This window comes from Dendrobates tinctorius, unplaced genomic scaffold (assembly GCF_039654945.1).
Source record: "Dendrobates tinctorius isolate UK_male_01 unplaced genomic scaffold, ASM3965494v1 ptg000272l, whole genome shotgun sequence".
NCBI classification, from domain to species: domain Eukaryota; kingdom Metazoa; phylum Chordata; class Amphibia; order Anura; family Dendrobatidae; genus Dendrobates; species Dendrobates tinctorius.
In genome coordinates this window covers 1,573,927-1,596,169 of record NW_027361939.1, presented here as the reverse complement: position 1 = coordinate 1,596,169, position 22,243 = coordinate 1,573,927, and the positions used below count along the sequence as shown (strand labels likewise).

General features: G+C 44.6%; 1 long non-coding RNA gene across 1 annotated transcript; it reads left to right on the top strand.

Annotated features, from left to right (window-relative positions):
- Nucleotides 1–361: 361 nt before the first annotated feature.
- Nucleotides 362–9,049, top strand: LOC141070508 (uncharacterized). The gene is made up of 2 exons (XR_012226661.1): nt 362–581; nt 3,832–9,049. It is a non-coding gene; the product is annotated as an uncharacterized lncRNA (long non-coding RNA).
- The last annotated feature ends 13,194 nt before the right edge of the window (nt 9,050–22,243 follow it).

Here is a 22,243-nt window from a genome sequence, read left to right as displayed (position 1 = left end):
GAAAAATAAAAATAAAGAGCTAAAGTAATGCGGTTGCAAAAATATGCACACCCTTAAATGAATACTTTGTTGATGTACTCTTTGAATGTACTACAGCATTCAGTATTTTGGGGTAAGGGTCTATCAGCATAGCAAATCAAGAATTAGATTCAGGCATGGGCTATGACTGGGCCATTCCAAAATTTTAGTTTTCTGGCACCATCATTATTTTGTTGAATTGTAGTTATGTTTAGGATTTTTGGCATGCTGAAAAGTCACATTTCTTTTCATCTTCAGCTTTTTCGCAGAGACCTGAAGGTTTTGTTGAAAAATTAACTGATGCATGAAACTGTTTATTATTCTCTTGACCTTGACTAAAGCCTCAGTTTTTGGCTGCCAAAAAACAGCCCCAAAGCATAGAGCTGACTCCATCATGCTTCACTATATGTATGGTGTTCTTTTGGTGATGTGCTGTGTTGACGTTACGTCAAATATACCTTTTGGAATTATGGATATAAGGCTCAATCTTGGTCTCATCAGACAACTAATTTTTCCACATGATGTTTGCAGACTTGATGTAAGCTTTGGCAAAACATAACCAGGTTTGTTTGTTTTTCTTTATATTAAAAAGCTTTTGTATTGTTACCCTACCCCACAGTCATGAAGAACATGGTATATTGCTGTCACATGCAGTATACAACCAGTTCTTGCCAAAAATTCCTGCAGCTTCTATAGTGTTGCTGTAGTCCTCTTGGCAGCCTCCTGGAACAATTTTATTCTTGTCCTTTATTCTTGATGTGTAGGTGCCGGACAGCATGATAACGCTATTAACCTGCAGATTGAGTCCATATCTCCAGGTTAATAGCATATTTGCTGGTGACATGTTCCCTTTAAAGGTAGACAAAGTTCTGAAATAATTCTTCGAAGTGTGTATTTTTTGCTTGCTAAAACTTGCATTTTAATGGGAAAGTGTAAACTTTTATCTCCATTATATATCAGCAAGTTAAAGGGCCCCAAAGTAAACAATTATTGCACACTAGAAAATTTGTTGAAAGCAGTTGTATGAAATTGCCTATATCCAAGCATCGCAACACTGCTCTCATAAACGTATTACCAAGATATTCTTGTGCACCAGACAGTGCAGAGATGTCAAGTCAATGTTATTTTCTGCTTTGTTTCATCTTTAAAGAATGTCATTGCACTGTGTCTATGGTTCTCTCAGTATTGGCTTGCAGTTAATAGCATGAAAATCAACAGAAAACTTTGAAGACCTGATTCATGAAGACTGGCATTTTGTTAACCAGTTTTAAAAGATCGCTAAAGTTTTATGCATCAAATTTATTAAGAAGCAAGGACCCGTTTAATAATTTTGGCACATCTTTTAAAGGGAATCTGTCACCCCATTTTTGGCCTATGAGATGTGGCCACTGCCATCAGGGGCTTATCTACAGCATTCTGTAATGCTGTAGATAAGCCTCCGATGTAACCTGAAAGATAAGAAAAACAAGTTAGATTATAATCACCGGAGGGCGTGGTCGGGTGCGGTGGGTGTCGCAGTCTGGTCCGGGTCCTCCCATCTTCATGCGATGACGTCCCCCTTCTTACTTTTGCCGTGGCTCCTGCGCAGTCATACTTTCTCTGCCCTGTTGAGGGCAGAGTAAAGTACTGCAGTGCACAGGCGACGGGAAAGGTCAGAGAGGTCCGGCGCCTGCGCACTGCAGTTCTTTGCTCTGCCCTCAACAGGGCAGAGAAAGTAAGCCTACACATGAGCCGCAGCAGAAGTAAGAAGGAGGACGTCATCTCTAGAAGATGGGAGGCGCCGGACCAGACTGGACCCCTGGGTGAGTATAATCTAACTCTTTTTTCTTATCTTTCAAGTTACATCGGGGGCTTATCTACAGCATTGTCACGCCGCCTCCGCATACTCACCCGGCCTCCACTCCCACGCCGCAGCCCCCCACCGCCCGACAGCCACGGTGGTCCCTTCTGACAGGCTCGCGGCCGACGGGGTCTCTGCATGCAATGCGCAGGGACCATAGGCCACGGTCGCGCCTCCCTCCTGTTACTTGTGCTCCGGCAATGCCCTGACCCGGAAGCACCTACGGACCAATGGCAGACCTGACAGGGCCATATCAGGCCACTCCCCCTGAGGGAGGCGCCTGATCGTTGTGTTTGCCAGCACACTGGGTCCTGTTTCCTCGTGTCCTCTGCAGTCTCTCAGTCCTGCCTTCCGTGGTCCCTGCAGTAGCTCCGCAGTTCGTGCTCCATGGGTCCAGCTATCTACACTCCAGTCCTGCCTCCGATGTTCCTGCTCCACCCTGCTATCCTCACTCCAGTCCTTCAGTCCTACTCCAGTCCTGCCTCCAGTGTTCTTGCTCCATCCTTCTATCCACACTCCAGTCCTTCAGTCCTACTCCAGTCCTGCCTCCGGTGTTCCTGCTCCACCCTGCTATCCACACTTCAGTCCTTCAGTCCTCCAGTCCTGCCTCCGGTGTTCCTGCTATCCACACTCCAGTCTTACAGTCCTACTCCAGTCCTGCCTCCCGTGTTCCTGCTCCGTCCTGTTGTCTATGCTGCAGTCCTACTCCGGTCTAGTCTCCAGTGATCCCGCTCTGTTGTCTACGCTTCAGTCCCGCACTCCTACTCCAGTCCGTCCTGAACCGCCCCTCTCGGTACTGGCTATCGTGGTACCCGAACCCCTGGGCCTGCTCCTAACGATCCCTGTTTAGGGGTCGGCTCCACCTGGCAGCTCGCCCGGGGCTCCTCGGTGCCACGGTCTAGAGGGTCCTCTCCTGGAGATTTATCTCCTGACCAGCCGTGGTAACAAGCATTACAGAATGCAGTAGATAAGCCCCTGATGGCGATGGCCACAGCTTGTTGGCCAAAAATGGGGTGACAGATTCCCTTTAACTGCCATGTGCCATATACTGAAATGTATGCTAGACAGAGGCTGGTCTACAGATCTGTCATAGTTTATGCAAATTATGATAAATTGGTTGGACGCTCTTGAACACACCCTGTCCCGCCTGAGCTCTGACTACTTTCAAAATTTGGTGGAGCTGGCTAAGACTGGCATAAAACTGACAAAAACCAAAACATTTTGGACATCTTTGAGTTGCACAACTATAAGCTTCCAACTATAAGCTTGACTCAAAGTGCTATTTCAATATTACACTTGAGCTGAAGTGCTAGACAGCCCATTCCCACATTACGCTTGGGCTAAAGTGCTGGACAGCTTCCTTCCAACTATAAGCACGAGCTGAAGTGCTCCCTTCTAACTACACACTTCTACAATGGCTGAAGATCAATGTTTTTCTTAAGTGTCTCCTCATAGTAATTAAATTTTAAAGGTTGATGTGGACAAATTCTAAAACTCTTGCTTCTACAACAAAATTTCCCATAAAAGACACCAAAAACCATGCATCATACACACCTTAATGTTTTAAATGGAAATCCCGTAATATTGTTTTTATGGCGGGATATTTTTTAGATGCAGTTTGAAAAGCACTGAGGGGAACTGGCTTCTACCTAGATCTTCACTAGGTAGCTGTAGCACCCACATCTCTGCCTGCATTCCCTCTCTCGTTGCAGAGATACCAGCATACTCACCACCGGGGCTCCTGTCCTGCTCTTTCCAGGTCTGCTGCTGCTGCCTGGGGTGCGTGCACTCCTAGCAGGTCTCCAGGTACTGTGCTTGGAGCATGTGCACGCACACTTTCTCTTTCTTAAAGGGGCCGCATGCATTCCTCTAAAGTGTTTCCAGCGCTTGAGGTTTCTTACTATTTAAAGCGCCTCCTCCAACATTGAGGTGCCTGTGCAATGTTGTGAGTTTGTTTCTAACATCCTTGTCAGTTTTCAGGTCCCAGTACGTGTATCCTAGCCTGCTGCACCTGCTAGTGCTTTCTTCTATGGCAGCCAAGTCTGCTGCACCCACTAGTGATTTCCTCTACGGCAGCCAAGCCAGCTGCACCCACCAGTGCTCACCTCAATCGAAACTGAGCAAGCTGCACCCGCCACTGCTCACTTCAAAGGCAGCAGGACCAGCTGCACCCGCCATTGCTCACTTCAAAGGCAGCAGGACCAGCTGCACCCGCCAGTGCTCACCTCAACGGCAACCGAGCCAGCTGCACCCACCAGTGCTCATCTCTTCGTCAGACTGTCCAGTCTGGACCTGCGGTTCCTGTCATCTTTCTTGCCTGCCTGCATCTGTTGGACATTCCCCCGGGCCAGCTTAGCTAACCGTTCCTAGGAGTCAGCTGCCACCTACCCAAGGTCAGTCCTGGAGTAGCACCTGGATCACCTCCCTTGTCTCTCCATTGACTGTGGTGTCGTTAGCTGCTTCATGTCCGTGGTCAGAATCTGTGAGGCTTCTAGTCATGCCCCTCCATGTCTTCCTTGGGCTTTGGCACTGGGGTTCCACCACCCAGCCCGTTACAGTACCATGTCCAGGGCCAAGTGAAAACCACGCAGATATCTGAGGGTCAGTTAAGTATTTTTGCTGCAGATTCTACTACAAATGTATGGTGGATTTTTCATTGTGGAAAGCCACAGTATAAATGGCCCTAAAAACACTTATCTATGTATATAACACAAACCACAATATGTGACTTTGCCACACTATTTTGTAGGAAAACTTTTACCTATGCAACAATTACCTGAGCATGGCTAATTAGGTGTAATAGAACAAGGAGAAGCTTTAGTACTGAACCATAAATTACGGCACACAAAGCCCTTGTTCTTCCCTCTCCTGCACTAACAAACATCACAGATGATTTTGGCTGCCCTTCTTCACAAATTTTCAGGTAAAAGGTTATTTAAGTGCTTTATAAGAAGTAATACCTCATTAACTGACCTGGCAATGACAATCATTATATCTGTAAAAGTGCTGGCGTTGTAGCTAATTCTCTGACAGGTGATGCCCTCTACCAGGGAGAAGATCCAGGGCTATTTAATACCCGAGGGAGGAATTAAAGAGACTGTTCTAAAAACTGGACCTAGGTTTAGTAATTTGGTGTGACCTCAACAATTCTTTTTTTTTTTTCTTTACCAATTTATTGTTATTTCCTATTCATCATGTAAATACATTACGAAAAATCTTCATTGAGCACAATGGAGAATGCTCACCATTCTTTTCTTCACCAGGTTGTAAATTGTCATCAAACTTTCCTAAAAAATATGTATTGGAGTTTTAAAAAAATAATAGCAACACAGCAATCATGTAGGTTAAACTGTAGACTGACATTCTGCTGGAACACATAAAATAATGACCTTCTGGTAAGAGATCAGTCCTTTTCTTACAAGGTTTGATTGTGCGGAAATGGTTGATTTGCAAATAATCTCTTAGAATTCACAAGATTAGGATGCAAAATCAAAGAAGGCAGGCTGAACTTTAACTTTGTTTTCGACTCTCTCAAATGTTAATTATTTCGGCATCTATAAAAATAACTAAATATTAATACTTTGGCAGGGCAATATGGTAGAAAAAATTATCTTTTTTTAAAATTTATAGCTAAGTCTTAATGTTAATCTTGATTATTTTTCTTTTTGCTAAACGGGATTACTAAAATTTATCCAGTTCCACATAACTTTTTAGCAAGCTAATGACATCATATGGTCATTGCTCAAAGTTGGGTGCTATAGCGGGGTGGGTGTGCTTGAAGCAAGAATACCGAAGCAGGGTAAGGTGGAAACCCATAGTTTGAACTATAATGCTTTCGTGTGAGTTCTGTGGGAAAGCTTTGGCTGTCATTATACCTTTAACCCCTTCCCGACATGCCCCATACATTACTGCTCTGTGGGAGCTGCGTTCACACAAACAGCAGTATATGTACAGCGGCACGATTGCGCGGCCTCACGCTGAGCGCTGCGGCGATCGGATGGAGGAGTCAGCTCTGTGTGAGAGCTGATACCCCGCAGCAATGCCCACGATCGGTGCTAGCACCGATCACGGGCATTAACCCCTCTGAATCGTACAGGGAATGAGTTCCCTGTTTGCTTCGATCAGGACAACGCGATCTCCAGCCGCAAGATGGCCCCGGGGTCCTTCTGTGAAGGTGGCGTGTCAGTGCCTGCTCAGAGCAGGACCTGAGATGCCTCCTTCCCTGCCTGTGAGACGCTTAAGTTCTGCAGCGTAGAAGGATTGCACGACATCAGATCAGCGATCTGATGATATACAGTAATGTAAAAAAGTAAATAAAAAAATATTAAAACGTGTAAAAATATTTTTAAAAAATCCAAAAATAAAGAAAAAACAAACAAATGTTTTCAATAAATGGACGTATTTATGCAAATAAAAAATAAACAATAAAATTACACATATTTGGTATCGCCGCGTCCATAGCGACCCTCTCTATAAAACTGCACTGCTAGTTAACCCTTTCAGTGAACACTGTAAAAATAAAAGCGAGGCAAAAAAACTATGCTTTATAATAATTCTGCCAAACAAAAAGTGCCATAATAAGCGATAAAAAAGACTAATCTAAATAAAAATAGTATAGCTGAAAACGTCATCTTGTCCCTCAAAAAACATTTTGCATAACATTTATGATCACGTTTATCCAGCGCTCTACGCAGAGCAATTACATCAAGGTCTCCGTGTAAATCTCTATAATACGTGATTCAGACAGAACCCCGGCGGAAGATTCCCTATAATGAGGCAGATGGAGGCACTGTGATCCGGTGGTGTCCGTCTTTATAGGATTGCATAAAAGTGCCATCGGCCACAGTTTTGTGCACTTTTGAAAAGAAGGACAATGCTTAACAGAGGCCAGACGGAGGCCAGGGTAACTGCTGCCTCATTATAGTGAATGGATCCATCGGGAGTTTCATCTGTCACGCCACTTTGAGATTTAGATGGAAACCCCGATATATGTGCTTAGTGTAGAGCGCCGAATAAATTTAATCATAAATGTTACCTAAAATGATCCTAATAAAAGCTTCAACTCAATCCACAAAAAAGCAAGTACTCACTCAGGTCCATCATCTGTTAACGGAAATATACGGGGCTTCCACATTACTGGTAGCACGAAGGCTCTGGAAAAGCGAAATGGCTCCTGAATGCCCACATGTTTGGCATTTCTGTAGTGATGAGAGCCCGCCTAATTTACGGGTGCGTGTCTCTAGAAGCATGAGCTGGGCATAATGTACTGGTGACTGAAACATACTGGTCACTACAACGGCAGTTTACAATTTTCACTCAGCAACATCCACTGCTGCCTGTTTCTGGGAAAACACCCATGGAGTCAAAATCATCACTACACCTGTAGATAAATTCCCAATATGTATAATTTCCAAAATGGGGTCTCTTGAGGGGGATTCTGCTCTTCTAACACTTAGGGGGCTATTTATATGGAATCTGCAAACTATTCTACTGCAGGAAAATCTGCGCTCCAGGAGGCAAATAGGGCTCCGTCCCTCCCAAGTCTCTCCATATAGCTAATTAGAACTGTACTTCCACATATGAGGTATTGCCACATTCAGTAGAAATTGTGGGACACATTTTGGTGCCATTTTTACCCATTTCCAAGTGTGAAAATTTAAACCATGAGGCTAATACACAGTCTTGGTGGTAAAAATGTAAATTATTTTATCTTCACTGCCCAAGGGTGTAAAAGTTTGTGACACACCTGTGGTATCAATATAATCACTGCACCACTACATAAATTCATTGAGAGGTTTAGTTTGTAAAATGGGGTCACTTATGGAGGGTTCTGCTGTTCTGGCTACTCAGGAGCTCTGCCAATGTAACATGGCAACCTCAGACAAGTACAGCAAAATCTGCACTGTAATATAGCATTTTTTTTTCCATTTTGAGCTTTGCACTGTGCCTAAAAGGTAGTTTTCATGGACACATGGGCTCTTGGGTGAATTCAGGAGAAATTACACAACAGATTGTGGGGTCCATTTTCTCCTGTTACACTTATGAAAATACAAAAATTGGAGCTAAAAAAGTTTTTTGAGGGAAAAATTTGATTTCTCATTCTTTTTTCTTTTTTTAATTTCACAGCTTAATGTTATAAATTTCTGTGAAGCATCTGTGGTTTCAAGGTGCTCAATTCACATCTAGATAAGTTTCCTAAGGGGTATTGTTTCCAAAATGGTATCACTTATGGGAGGTTCCACTGTTTAGGCACATCAGGGGCTCTCCAAATGCGACATGACATCCACTAATTATTCCAGCAAATTTTGCGTTCAAAAGGTCAAAGCGTTGTTTTCCTCCACATATTGGGTATCTGCACACTCTTCTGTTACCTTTATGAAAATGCCAATTTTGGAGATTTATCTGGGAAAAATGTGACTTTTTTATTTTCACAGCTTAATGTTATAAACTTCTATGAAGCACCAGTGGCTTCAAGGTGCTCAATACATGTAATAAAAGTTTCCAACATGGTGTCATTTGTTGGTGGTTTGCACTGTTTAGGCACATCAGGGGCTCTCCAAACATGACATGGTGTCTACTAATTATGCCAACAAATTTTACATTCAAAAAATAAAATGGCGCTCCTTCCCTTCCGAGCCCTGCCGTGCTCTCAAACAGTAGTATTCCCCCACATATGGGGTATCGGCATGCTCAAGAGAAATAGCACAACAAATTGTATGGTCCATTTTCTACTGTTACCCTTGCAAAAGTAAAAAAGAATAGGTCTAAAGGAAAATTTGTGTGAATGAAAAGTAAATGTTTATTTTTCCTTCCACATTTCAAAAATTCCTGTGAAGCACCTGAAGGGTTAATAAACTTATCGAATGTGGTTTTGAACACATTGAGGGGTGCAGATTTTAGAATGGTGTCACTATTGGGTATTTTCTGTCATATAGGTCACTTCAAATGTGAGGTGGTCCCTAAAAAAAAAAAACGGTTTTGCAAATTTTGTTGTAAAAATGAGAAATCGCTGGTCAACTTTTAACACTTATAACTTCCTAGCAAAAACAATTGTTTTAAAATTTGTGCTGAAGTAAAGTAGACATGTATTTATTTTTTAAAGACCTGAAGAAGACTCCAGGGTGTAGGAGTCGAAATGTGTTGTCCTGTAATTTTTTATTACCTCAATAAAGAAGATATTTTTATATATAACATCTATGAGAATCTCTATACGGGAGTGCCGGCTACATACTGGGATTTTCCCAGCTAATTAATGTGGGAAATGTTATTTATCTACAGTGGAGAAAAAAAGTATTTTGTCAGCCACCAATTGTGCAAGTTCTCCCACTTAAAAAGATGAGAGAGGCCTGTAATTGACATCATAGGTAGACCACAACTATGAGAGTCAAAATGAGAAAACAATACCAGAAAATCACCTTGTCTGATTTATCAAGATTTATTTTGCAAATTATGGGGGAAAATAAGTATTTGGTCACCTAAAAACATGCAAGATTTCTGGATCTCACAGACCTGTAACTTCTTCTTTAAGAGGCTCCTCTGTCCGCCACTCATTACCTGTAGTACTGGCACCTGTTTGAACTTGTTACCAGTATAAAAGACACCTGTCCACAACCTCAAACAGTCACACTCCAAACTCCACTATGGTGAGGACCAAAGAGCTTTTGAAGGACAACAGAAACAAAATTGTAGCCCTGCACCAGGCTGGGAAGACTGAATCTGAAATAGGCAAGCAGCTTGGTGTGATGAACTTAACTGTGGGAGCAATAATAAGAAAATGGAATACATACAAGACCAATGATAATCTCCCTCGATCTGGGGCTCCACGCAAGATCTCACCCCATAGGGTCAAAATGATCACAAGAATGGTAAGCAAAAGTCCCAGAACCAGGTCCAGATGAATTACACCCCAGAGTACTGAAGGAGAGAGCAGAAGAAATTTTTGAACCCCTCTCCATAATCTTCGAAAATTCTTGGAGAACAGGAGAAGTCCCAGAAGACTGGAGAAGAGCAAATGTTGTTCCTATCTTCAAAAAGGGGAAGAAGGTGGACCCAGGCAACTATAGGCCGGTGAGTCTGACTTCTATACCAGGAAAGATCTTTGAACAAATTATTAAACAACATGTATGTCAGTACCTGAATAAGAATGAAGTGATTAAACAGAGTCAGCATGGGTTTGTAACTAATAAGTCATTTCAGACTAACTTAATTTCCTTCTATGACGGAATCACGGATTGGGTGGATCAGGGAAATGCTGTAGATATAGTATATCTTGACTTCAGCAATGCATTTGACAAAGTATCTCACACAATCCTTATTGAAAAAATGACTAGGTATGGAATGGACAAAGCAACTGTTAGGTGGATTCATAACTGGCTTAGTGATCGGACCCAAAGAGTGGTCGTAAATGGCTGCACATCCAGTTGGAAGAATGTCTCAAGTGGGGTACCACAGGGCTCTGTATTGTTCAACATCTTTATCAACGATTTAGATGAAGGAATTGAGGGTAAACTGATTAAATTTGCTGATGACACAAAGCTAGGAGGGATTGCTAATACTAGAGAAGAGAGAGAGAGGATTCAAAAAGATATAAATAAACTGGAGCAGTGGGCAGCAACTAACAGAATGGTTTTTAACAGGGAAGAAAGCAAAGTACTACATCTGGGCAATAAAAATGAAAAAAGCATATACAGAATGGGAGGAATAGGCCTAAGCAACAGCACATGTGAAAAAGACTTGGGTATACTAATAGATCACAGACTGAATATGAGTCAACAGTGTGATGCAGCAGCAAAAAAGGCAAATGCAATTCTAGGATGTATTAACAGAAGCATAGAGTCTATATCACGTGAAGGCATTATTGCCCTCTACTCCTCTTTGGTCAGACCTCATCTGGAATACTGTGTCCAGTTTTGGGCACCACATTTTAAAAAAGACATCAACAAACTGGAGCAAGTTCATAAAAGAGCGACCAGAATGGTGACTGGTCTGCAAACCCTGTCTTATGAGGAAAGGTTGCATGATTTGGGAATGTTTAGCTTGCAAAAGAGAAGACTGAGAGGAGAATTAATAGCTGTCTACAAATATCTCGAGGGCTGTCACATTGTAGAAGGATCATCTTTATTCTCATTTGCACAAGGAAAGACTAGAAGCAATGGGATGAAACTGAATGGGAGGAGACACAGATTAGATATTAGAAAAAACTTTTTGACAGAGTGATCAATGAGTGGAACAGGCTACCACGAGAAGTGGTGAGTTCTCCTTCAATGGAAGTCTTCAAACAGAGGCTGGACAGACATCTGTCTGGGATGATTTAGTGAATCCTGCTTTGAGCAGGGGGTGGGACCAGATGGCCCAGGAGGTCCCTTCCAACTCTACGATTCTATGACTTAGTGAATGGCCTGCATATAGCAGGGACCACCGTAACAAAGGCTACCATCAGTAACACACTTCTCCGCTAGGGACTCAGATACTGCAGTGGCAGACCTGTCCCCCTGCTTAAGCCAGTACATGTCAGGGGCCCATCTGAAGTTGGCTGGAAAGCATTTGGATTATCCAGAAGAGTATTGGGAGAATGTCATATGGTCTGATGAAACCAAAGTAGAACTGTGTGGTAGAAACAAAATTTGTCGTGTTTGTAGGAGGCAGAATGCTAAGTTGCATCCAAAGAACACCATACCTACTGTGAAGAATGGGGTTGGCAACATCTTGCTTTGGGACTGTTTTTCTGCCAAGGGACAACGACGACTGATCCGTGTACATGAAAGATGCATAGTGGCATATATTGTGAGATTTTGAGTGCAAACCTCCTTCAATCAGCAAAAGCATTGAAAATGAAATGTGAATGGGTCTTTCAGCTGATAATTATACCAAGTAAGGGCAACGAAGGAGTGGCTTCATAAGAAGCATATGAAGGTCCTGGAGTGACCTAGCCAGTCTCCAAATCTCAACCCCATAGAAAACCTTTGGAGGGATTTGAAATTCCGTGTTGCTCAGCGACAGGCCCAAAACATCACTGCTCTAGAGTTCTACATGGAGGAATGGGCCAACATATCACCAACAGTGTGTGCCAACCTTATGAAGACTTACAGAAAACGTTTGACCTCTGTCATTGCCAACAAAGGATATATAACAAATATTGAGATGAACTTTTGTTAATGACCAAATACTTATTTTCCATCATAATGTGCAAAATAAATATTGCCAAATCAGACAAGGTGATTTTCTGGATTTGTTCTACACTTCTACACTCTTAGCACTGTTTCCAGATGGAGCATGAAGTGATGATATCTCACTGTTTCATAAGTAATAAGATCTGTGACTAGCTGCAGCAGTCAGCTGACCGAAAATGAATATCCTCAGATTCAACTCCGATGACATCCCATTGTTGTCACCAAACTGCTACAGCTAATAACAGCCCTCCTTGGTCAGGTAATTGAAGAACGGACGTCATTGCTTCTTGTCCTGGTGGAGGACAATGCATCGGCCTGCAGAGGAGTTAGTCAAATGAACACAGCTTTTTTTTCTTTTTTTTTCATTTACATGCCCTGCTTTTCTAATTCAGACAAACAATTCAGACAACCGTTTTAAATGTATACGTGCTATAAAATATAATTTTGACAAATTACAAGTTTTCCTACAAAAAAAAGTCTTCGTACAGCAATAAAAAAAAATATAATAATGAAAAAATAAGCTAAAATGGGAAAAGTAAGAAAAAAAAATCTTGTTCAAGTACAAAATTGTCATTCTTCAAGTGGAAGTACAAGCTCCTCATACTTCTTAGAGGCATTTTGTACATTTACATTAGTGCGGGCCTGGTAAAAAACCCATACGGATATGTAGAAGGGTGTAGCTAATGGCACTTTTGGTATCTCTTCCGAGAGCAGTAAATGAGCTCTTTTAAATACTTAATATTGTTGACTGGCTATACACTTTAGGGCCAAAAATCCTAATGGAAGTCAAAATACTAAAATAGGAAAACAGAATCCTTACCGGGCAAACGCGAAAGGTTATCAGTTCTGAACGAAAAAAATCTAGGCAGAGATCACTAAAATTTCAAGTATTTTCACAGCACAGAAGGGTGTGGATCAGCAATATGGAAGGAAGACATTTTGACTCTGAGGCCACAGATCTGTGCATGTCTCCGGCTCCCATATTACAGTATCTTTTCAAATATAGATTCCAAGTATAAGTCATTGTAAAGTTTTATAAACCTGAGCTTCACCAGATAACATTCAGTTCATAAATTTCACCACCTGTTCTCGCCTATAATTCTGTAATCACTTACAAGTGTCATTATGTAACAGCTCCCCGCAGCCTTCCAGCAGGAAAGATAAAGTTATAAATGCAAATAGGAAGAATAATCTATATCACTAAGGGCCTCCTTCATTAAGTAGTCAGATTTGGGAACTATAACATCAATCCAGAAATAAGTCTGTGTAAAAAAAAAAAATATGGACGCATTCTTGTGTCGGTGCGGTATCGGGGATTCTGAAGAACTCCACTGTCTCACTACTCATTCTTTGGTGGCATAAAATGTCCCAGAGCGTAAAATAATGTAGGAATCCAATTTACAAATTCATATCAACAATGGGGCATTATACTGAGGAAATCAATTCATGAAAATCCTTTGGGATGTTCTGTACAAAGTTGTCACATAAAGAACGAAGATGCATGAAGATACAGCCGGTCTTTACACACCATGTTTACACATAATATAGTCATATCTAAAGAAAAAAAACACTATTCGCATCTACTTTGTGCATTATTACATTTCACAATACTCAAGGGAGGATACCTTCTTCAGGCTCAGTATTAACCAATAGATCTGACATATTGTGACATAATATTAATTTAGAGACAAGAGAAAATTTGGTTTGCCGCAGCCTTAAGCCTTTTTAGCTATTGAGACCGGGTGAGCACCGTTGCTCACATACTCTCCATTTTATCCATATAAGAGTCCCTTGTGCTTATTGTCCTTCCAGATTCCTACCCTATGATATAAATTTGACCAGTTTGAACCTTTCCCATCAGTTTACATTTTTCCGCTTTTGTTTTTCCTCCTTTTTTTCAAGGGTCATAACTTTTTCTTTATTTCTCCATTGGCACCAGCCATTTCAGATCTTCTTATTTGCGGGATGAGTTGTAATTTTGACTGACTTCATTCATTTTACCTTGCAATGTACTGGAAAATGGGAAAAAAATTCCATGTGAGGTGAAACGATTAAAAAGACATCATGGTTTTTGTGGTTTGGTTGTGCATTGCTCACTGTGCAGTATAAAATAACACGACAAAGCTATTTTTCAAGTCAGTATGACTACAGTGATGCCAAACTTGTAAAGATTTTTAATTTTTTTATTTAACTTCAGCCCTGGTTCTCACCATGGATGGAGTGTCTCTCTTGCTTTCTTTCCTAGCACTAGGAATTCTTCTCCAACACTAGCAGTGCACCCGGATTGCAATACCTTCTGCCCCATGTAGTCTGAGTCCATCTTTCCCTGTGGCCACCCAAGCTGAGTGTGTCCAAGGCCAGCGATGTCTATCTCGAGGTTCCTCCAGGCCGGTAGATGGAATCACACGGAAGAGTATTTTTGGCAATCCACTGCCCAGAATATTAGGCCCACATTGTCCCTATCAGCTCAATGCATGAGACTGTCACTTCCAGAACTTGGCACTAACTCTCAGCTCCCCCCCCCCCAAACTGTGCCTGTCATTACAGTTAACCCTGCCTAGGCTAGACTGCAGTCCCAATGGTTGTTACCTTTGACAGCATGCATTAATATAGAATACATTTACCATTTTAGATATCAAGGAATTGAACATCACCTCCATTACTCCTACATATGATCTCAGCCAGGTATACTTCAGAGAAGAGCATGCTTTAAAAGCTTGTGGGGTCCCTGGCGGCATCTCTCTGCCAGCTGGATCTCTGCTAATGTATGCATGTGTAGGGGAGAGAGCCCCGGAAAAAGGGCCCGTCGTGTGTCTGGGCCGGAACTAGGGGGGACTGTCACCCAGGTACCTGGGCGATACGTTCCAGGGGAAAGCATAGCAGGACAGGACCAACAGTCGATCAGGAAATGTGGAGGCGGGACAAAGAAAGGGGGCGACTACAAAACGAACAGTGAAGGTCAGCGGAGGACACTCGGTGGGGAGAGACATGGGAGACAAGAGACTGGAGGGAGGAGCTTAAGTGACGTCCCAGAGCGAGAGTGAGTCAGGTTTACAAGACAAGGCTGGGGGCTGTGTTTTTCCCAGATGCAGGACGGTCGGGAGAAGGTGATCGCCTATGGCAGTCGGTCGCTTCTCGACTCCGAATGCAATTCGGACAACTAAAGCTCCCTTAAGCTCGAGCTCCTCGTGTTGGTGTGGGCCATGATGGAGCAATTTACAGAGTACCTGGCGGGTTCCGAGGTGTTGGTGAGAACGGACAACAACCCACTAGTCCACCTCGAAAATGCCAAGTTGGGGGCCCTGGAACAACGGTGGGTAGCCAGGATGGCCAAGTTAAAATATAAGATAATTTACAAACGAGGGGCAGAGAAGTTCCACGCCGATGACCTGTCCCGAATCCGACACAAGACCCCGGAGCGGAGCAGGGACAAAGAGTTGGAAGGAGAAGAAACACCATTTTCCTCAGGCACTACCGAACCAGTGGAGGTTGCAAGAGAACAGTCCTGTGTGGGGCCCACAAGGGACATCCTTTAACAGTCCCGAGATGAATAGATACGCCAACAACAGGAAGATGAGGAAATCGGCCCTCTACGTCAATGGGTGGCCACAAAACAGTTGCCCAGTGATGCCCAAAGAAGGACACTCTCTCGGGACACGCTACTAATGTTGCGCCAGTGGGAGAGATTGGCGATCAAAAAATGGACTATTGTAGCAAAAAGTAGAATTACAACGCAGAGCCCATAACTGGCAGATGGTAGTGCCGGGGGCCCTGCTGGCTGAAATTGCCTGGGAAGCTCACGAAAAGAGACTCACTTCAGGGCCCAAAAGACTTTCCAGTGGCTGCAGCGGATAGCCTGCAATCCCCGGTTACAAACCGAAGTGGAAGAAGTTTGCAGAAAATGTTGTCAATGTGAACTGACTAAACCACTGGAGCAAAGGGCTCCTATGCAGACAATAGTAGCAAAAGCACCCCTCGAGCTGTTAATGATAGACTACCTGACCATCGGTCCGACCCACCAGGGGTACGAGCACTGCTTAGTTATGGTGGACCATTTTACTAAATTCGCCATGGTAACCCTCACCAGAGACCAAATGGTGGAATCCGCAGCCTACGCCATTTGTAAGAACTTTATTCAAGTGTGTGGCTGCCGCGACGTATTCACTCGGATCAGGGCGCCTGCTTCCTAGGAAAAGTAATGGAGGAGCTACATCGTCTGTACGGCATTGACAAATCTCGGACCACACCATACCACCCGCAGGGGAACGGGGCCTTCGAACGATTTAATTGGACCCTAATCCAAATGTTGCATACCCTGGAAGACGACCGGAAAACCTGTTGGCCCGAGTACATCCCTGAGCTGGTCTGGGTATACAACAACCGGGTTCATCAAGTCACTGGCTACACTCCATACTCGTAGCTCTTCAGAAGGGAAGGAAAGGGGATGACTGAGGTAGAGCTGGACCCAGAAGAGGAACGACCGTGGACAGGAGTATCCTCGTGGGTCCGGGATCACTCGTATCGTCTGCAAACTTTACACAGACTAGTACAGACAAAGCTCCAAGACCTGGAACACCCAGGAAAAGCCCCATCACAACCAACAGAGTTCCAAGTGGGAGATCGCGTCCTCGTACGGGACCGGCGCCCCCAAAACAAATTGGAGCACCGGTGGGAAGGGGATCCTTACCAGGTACTACGTCGGATAAGCCCAGATGGGCCTGTATATGAAATACAATCTGAAAAAGAAGGGAACCAACTCGTCCAAACAGTACATCGCAGCATGTTGCGGCCCTGTCCATCTACGGACCCCGAACAATCCGAGGCCCCTCCTGCGGCCCCGGATCCTACGCCAGCAGTCTGGGATGATGAGGACGAAAAAGACTTCCTGACAGCAAAATCCAACTTGCCAGGGGCCCGTGCCCCCAGCTACCCAACCACCACCCACCACCCCAGGCGATTCCACCACACCAGCTGAACTGCGACGCTCCGAGCGGTCTACAGCTGGAAAACCCCCCTAACGATATGAACAAGACCAGTTTGTATGGCAGAAAAGACTCCAATGCCAGTACAGGCATATCAACCCCCCAAAACCCTCGCCCGTGGACTGGCGAGCAAAAAGAATGGGGAGTGTAGGGGAGAGAGCCCCGGAAAAAGGACCCGCCGTGTGTCCAGGCTGGAACTAGGGGGGCTGGCACCCAGGTTCCCAGGAGATATGTTCCCAGGGGGAAAGAATAGCAGGACAGGACCAACAGTCGATCAGGAAACTTGGGGGCGGGACAAAGAAAGGGGGCGACTACAAACGATGGAGTACACCGGAGGACACTCAGCAGGGAGAGAGACGTGGGAGACAAGAGACTGGAGGGAGGAGCTTAAGTGGTGTCCCAGAGCGAGAGTGAATCAGTGTTTCGAAGACAAGGGAGACGGAGGCTCACATGACCAGGAGAGAGGACGGTGACGAGCAGCATGAGGAGACTCAGTGAGACCTGTGACCTGTACAACGAGACCCACAGCCGCCACTGCCCCGCTCCATATCGCGGCTGCGGCATGTACAGAGAGACCCGAGGCCGCCACTGTATTGCTCCTTGCCGCGGCTGCGGCCTGTGCAGAGAGACCTGCGGCCACCACTGCCCCGCTCCTTATCATGGCTGCGGCCTGTACAGTGAGACCCGCAGCCTCCACTGCCCTGCTCCATACCGAGGCTGCGACCTGTACAGTGAGACCCGCGGCCGCCACAGCCTCACTCCATACCACGGCTGCGGCCTGTAGGCCCAGACCCACGACCGCTTCTGCCTCGCCGCCTGATGAGGCAACCCCGGCGGAGGGGAACCGGCCTGGGGCCTGTATCATTCCCCCAGCACCAGGGCATGGAAACGCCCTGCGACAACTCTTCTTCGGCTGGACCCGGCGGCTGAGACGCCGATCAGACACTTCCCGGACTACAACTCTGCCGGACGACAGAGATCGATAAGTGACATTTCGTTTGCGTTTATAGTTTGTCCAAGGACCCGTAGCCGGCCAAAGCGTGGCAGTATAGTTACCACCCCTGCCGTACTGCTTAGCATTGTGTTAACTGTATTTGTGCTTGGGTTCCCTGCGTGGAAAACCATTGTTAGCTTTCCTCTTTACATATACAGTATGTAAAAGACAAATTTAACCCTTGCTCTGTCTCCGGCTCATCACTGCATCCTGCGTACCTGCGAGTACCACACATGTAGGCAGAGAACTGTCAATCCAGGGCAGTGGGTGGGGAGAAGGTGCCAGGGATCCACCTGTCCGATAAGTCTACCGTGCGCTCTCGGTCCCGACGGCTTTTAAAATATTTTTTTCTATGAAATGCTGCATGATCTCAGCGTCAAATATACCTAGCTAAGATCATACAACCGGTGCCTGATACATGCTGTCTACAGACTGGGCATGTATGAGCTTACAAATAAATGTGTTTCTCTCATGGCTATTAATGTTCACCTTGTCAAAAGGGTGCGTCACCGCACAAAGGACAGCTGCATATTTCCATGAATTGTTATAAAAAAATTCAGACAGTCCTGGCAAATTTGGAACTTTTGGAAGTAGTCCATGCGTGAGCATGTCCAACTTGTCATAAATACAATTTAACAAAGAAGTGGTGGCCTATATATACACACAGAAATCTGGTTTGTTCTGTTGTCTATTTAGGGATAATCCCGTTAAAGCAGAGGAAACTGATAAAAATATCTCAGCAAAACAACTTGTCAGCAGGCACTTCACCTGAAGTCAAACCAAGAGCTAGCAATTAAAGGGAATCTATCAGTAGGTTTTTGCTATGTAGACTGAGGACAGGATGAGGTAGGGGCTGAGACACTGATTTCAGTGAGGTGTTACTTATTAGGTTGTTTCCATGCAAGAAGTGCTTTTATCAGCAGGAGATTATCACTTCCTGGACTAGGCTTTACTTGCCTGCTAGACCAACTCCGCCCTCCCACTGATTAGCAGCTCACTGTCACTATACAATGTACACAGGAATCTGTGGTGTGTTGAGGGCAGTTGTCTGAGCTCTCTTACTTACTGATTGTATCACAACTGCTGCACCCAGTAAACTAAGTGACACATCGCTGGGATCGGGGTATCAGCTCTAATATTATGCGGCTTTCACATGAGCTCACAAAAACTTTGTGACAGATTCCCTTTAAAAGAAACGCGCATTTTTCAATTGTTCTTTGGACAGATTTGTCATTCTTCCAGTTATCCATTATCCTGTATAAACCAAACTAGGGTCTTTCTTTCATGCCCACCCTGAATAATCAAGCCAGATTCTCTCAGGTCACAGGATGCAGTAATGGACAGGAGGCAGAGCAAGGGTTAACGTGTGATTTACTATAACAGGGAATAGAGTAGAGTAAAAAAGGATTGCAAGAGATTATGAAAAATGGGTTAAAACAAGACCGAGGGATTTAAAGGGGAAGTACAGTAACGATAAACTTATCAGTCCGACGACTTCAGAATGTGGAATCCTAGTTTCCCATGGTGGTGCCAAAGCAGTGGCGTGTGAGTGGTCCGGCGAGGTCCTGAAGGAGATGGGGATCTGGTTCCCAGCAGCGGTGGTTTCTCAATGTCCTGACAGGGGTCCTGGGTCCAGGAACTTTGGTGCAAGAACGTTCACAGTCTTTATCACTGCCAGAGCTTAACGTAGCTTGGCAGTTGTATGCGGGTGAATCAGGATACAGTTCACAGCGGGCCACCCGTGTTCTTTGTCTCAGCACTCATGCGTCTATTCTCTGGCTGGAGACTTCATCACTCCGGATCATAGGTGCCAACGGGCACTTTACAAGTCTCTGTCGGCAGTCTATGCGCGAGGATCTTGGGCCCTTCTGGAGTAAGCCTGTTCCATACCGATGCTCAAAGGTATGAGCACCAGCACTGCCCTCCTGTGCAACACGTGTTCCCACCAAGTCTACCCTGTTTCCCACGTGCTGTGGCTTTTTAAGCTTAGCCGCGCCCCTTATCACTGTCATGATCCTTGCTGGATTATGACAGGTTTTGAATAAGTAACCTTTTTTTCTTTGAGCTGGTTGCTTAGAGTTGGTTTTGCCCCCGGTGGCCATTAGGGTTATTACACAGTGGTGTCTTTTGTTCTAGTTTGCCCCCGGTGGTGGTGAGCGTTATTGAATGGGAATCTCTAACAGGTGTGAGACTCTGGCTCCTAACTATAAAGGTGTGTCAGGTGTTCTCACTCACTGTTGGTGATATTGGTGTTTTTTTCAACCATCCTTGGTGAAGGAAGAAGCTAGAGAGAGTTCCTGGCAGCTCAGTCAGAATCCTGGAGTGGCAGCTATGGTTTCAGGGAGGCGTTCTGGCAAAACTTGGAGGAGTGGCAGCTACGGTGTCAGCGAGGAGTTCTTGTAAAGCATGGTGGACTGGCAGCTATGGTGTTAGCGGGGAGTTCTTGCAAAGCTTGGTGGAGTGGCAGCTATGGTGTCAGCGAGGAGTTCTTGCAAAGCCTGGTGGAGTGGCAGCTATGGTGAAAGCTGCACTCAGATGCTGGACTCTGTTGCTGGAAGAGAGCTGCACTCAGATGCTGGACTCTGTTGCTGGAAGAGAGCTGCACTCAGATGCTGGACTCTGTTGCTGGAAGAGAGCTGCACTCGGATGCTGGACTCTGTTGCTGGAAAGCTGCACTCAGGTGTTGGATCCGGTTGGAGGAAAAGATGCACTCAGGTGTCGGACTCTGTTGCTGGGAGCATTAGCAACAGAGAAAAGCTAAGTGGTGTTTCCCTGTTTGTCACTTTCCTCAATGTGTGTTTTAGTGCAGTGGTGGGATTAGTTTCTGCACCGTAAACTTCACTAGTAAGAGATTGGTTCAGGGCGAGCTCGGGATTTCAAGTATCCTGATCGGCGCCCGGTGCGGAACCGGCCTAGGGATCATTAGGAGTGTAGAGACACTGACTCAGGGGAGTGCAGGAGGTCTCCATATCCCCGTTCCCTATTGCAGGGCCGTCATTGTATTTGTTTTCCCTTCCCCTTGTCTTGTTGTTTTAGTTACCGGTCTGCAGGTCGTGACACACAGGACGGGTCCACATGACAATCACTGAGTGCAAAGGTTGGTCCGGGGTTTTAAGCTCTCCCCCATGCAACATGGGAGATAGCCCCGACAGTTACGGATCCGTCACGGAAAAGGTACGCCCGGTCCGGTCCTTCTCCTTACATATTAATATTTGTAACCTATTAATGAACAGTGTATGCTACAACATGTTAATCATACAACTAATGGGACATAATCAGCTTTCAAAAACTGTGAAACTAAAAACTTCACAAGCATGAAAAACACTACAGACAACATCCAGGCTATAGGAATACATTCCCACAGGCACGCTATTTGTGCAGAGCCTGCGACCTACTGAAACGAAGTGTGCATTTTCCAACTAAATTCCCATTATTTCAGATTCTTTGTGCATGACAAGAATGGTTTTTGCTGAAATAAAACAGCGTCCGCCTACCAAGCAGCAAAGGAAAAAAGCGAAGGACATATTAATAGATAAATAAAAGCTTCTCAACAAAAGCGCCATCCTCCTCTGCTGAATAATTTTCTACCTTATGTGGCTGAGTCATTATATAATATGGGGTGAAAAAAACATCAAGGCTGTTTGTGACATTATCAGCACAAATTTGAAGGCTTGTTTAGATCAACATGTTGCTCGCATGCACATTGTATTGTTTAAACCAAAGTGCTGTAAGAACTTTAAAGGGAATCTGACACCAGGTTTTTGCTATGTAATCTGAGAGCAACATGATGTAGTGGCTGAGATCCTGATTCTAGCAGTGTCACTTATTGGGCTGCTTTCTGAATTAGCTGTTGTCTGAAACCTCAGAATAACCCCACCCACTTGACTGATTGGTAGATTTCTACGTACACTGTGTATAGGCAGAAAGCTGATGGGGTTATACAGAGCAGAAGGATTACATGGCACAAGACTAGTCCTGCAGTGGTAATCTTCTGCTCATAAAACACTGATTTTATTGAAACAACAACACACGGCCTAGTAAGTGACATATCACTGGAATCAGGGTCTCAACCCTACATCATGCTGCTCGCAGATTAAATAGTAAAACCTGCTGAAATATTCAAGTGCAGTCCAATGTTTTTCACACACCCATAGACTTGTATGGGTGCGCGCCGTCCGGTATGCACTGTGAATCACAGCATGCAGCATTTTCTTTTCCTCATACCAACTATTATAACATT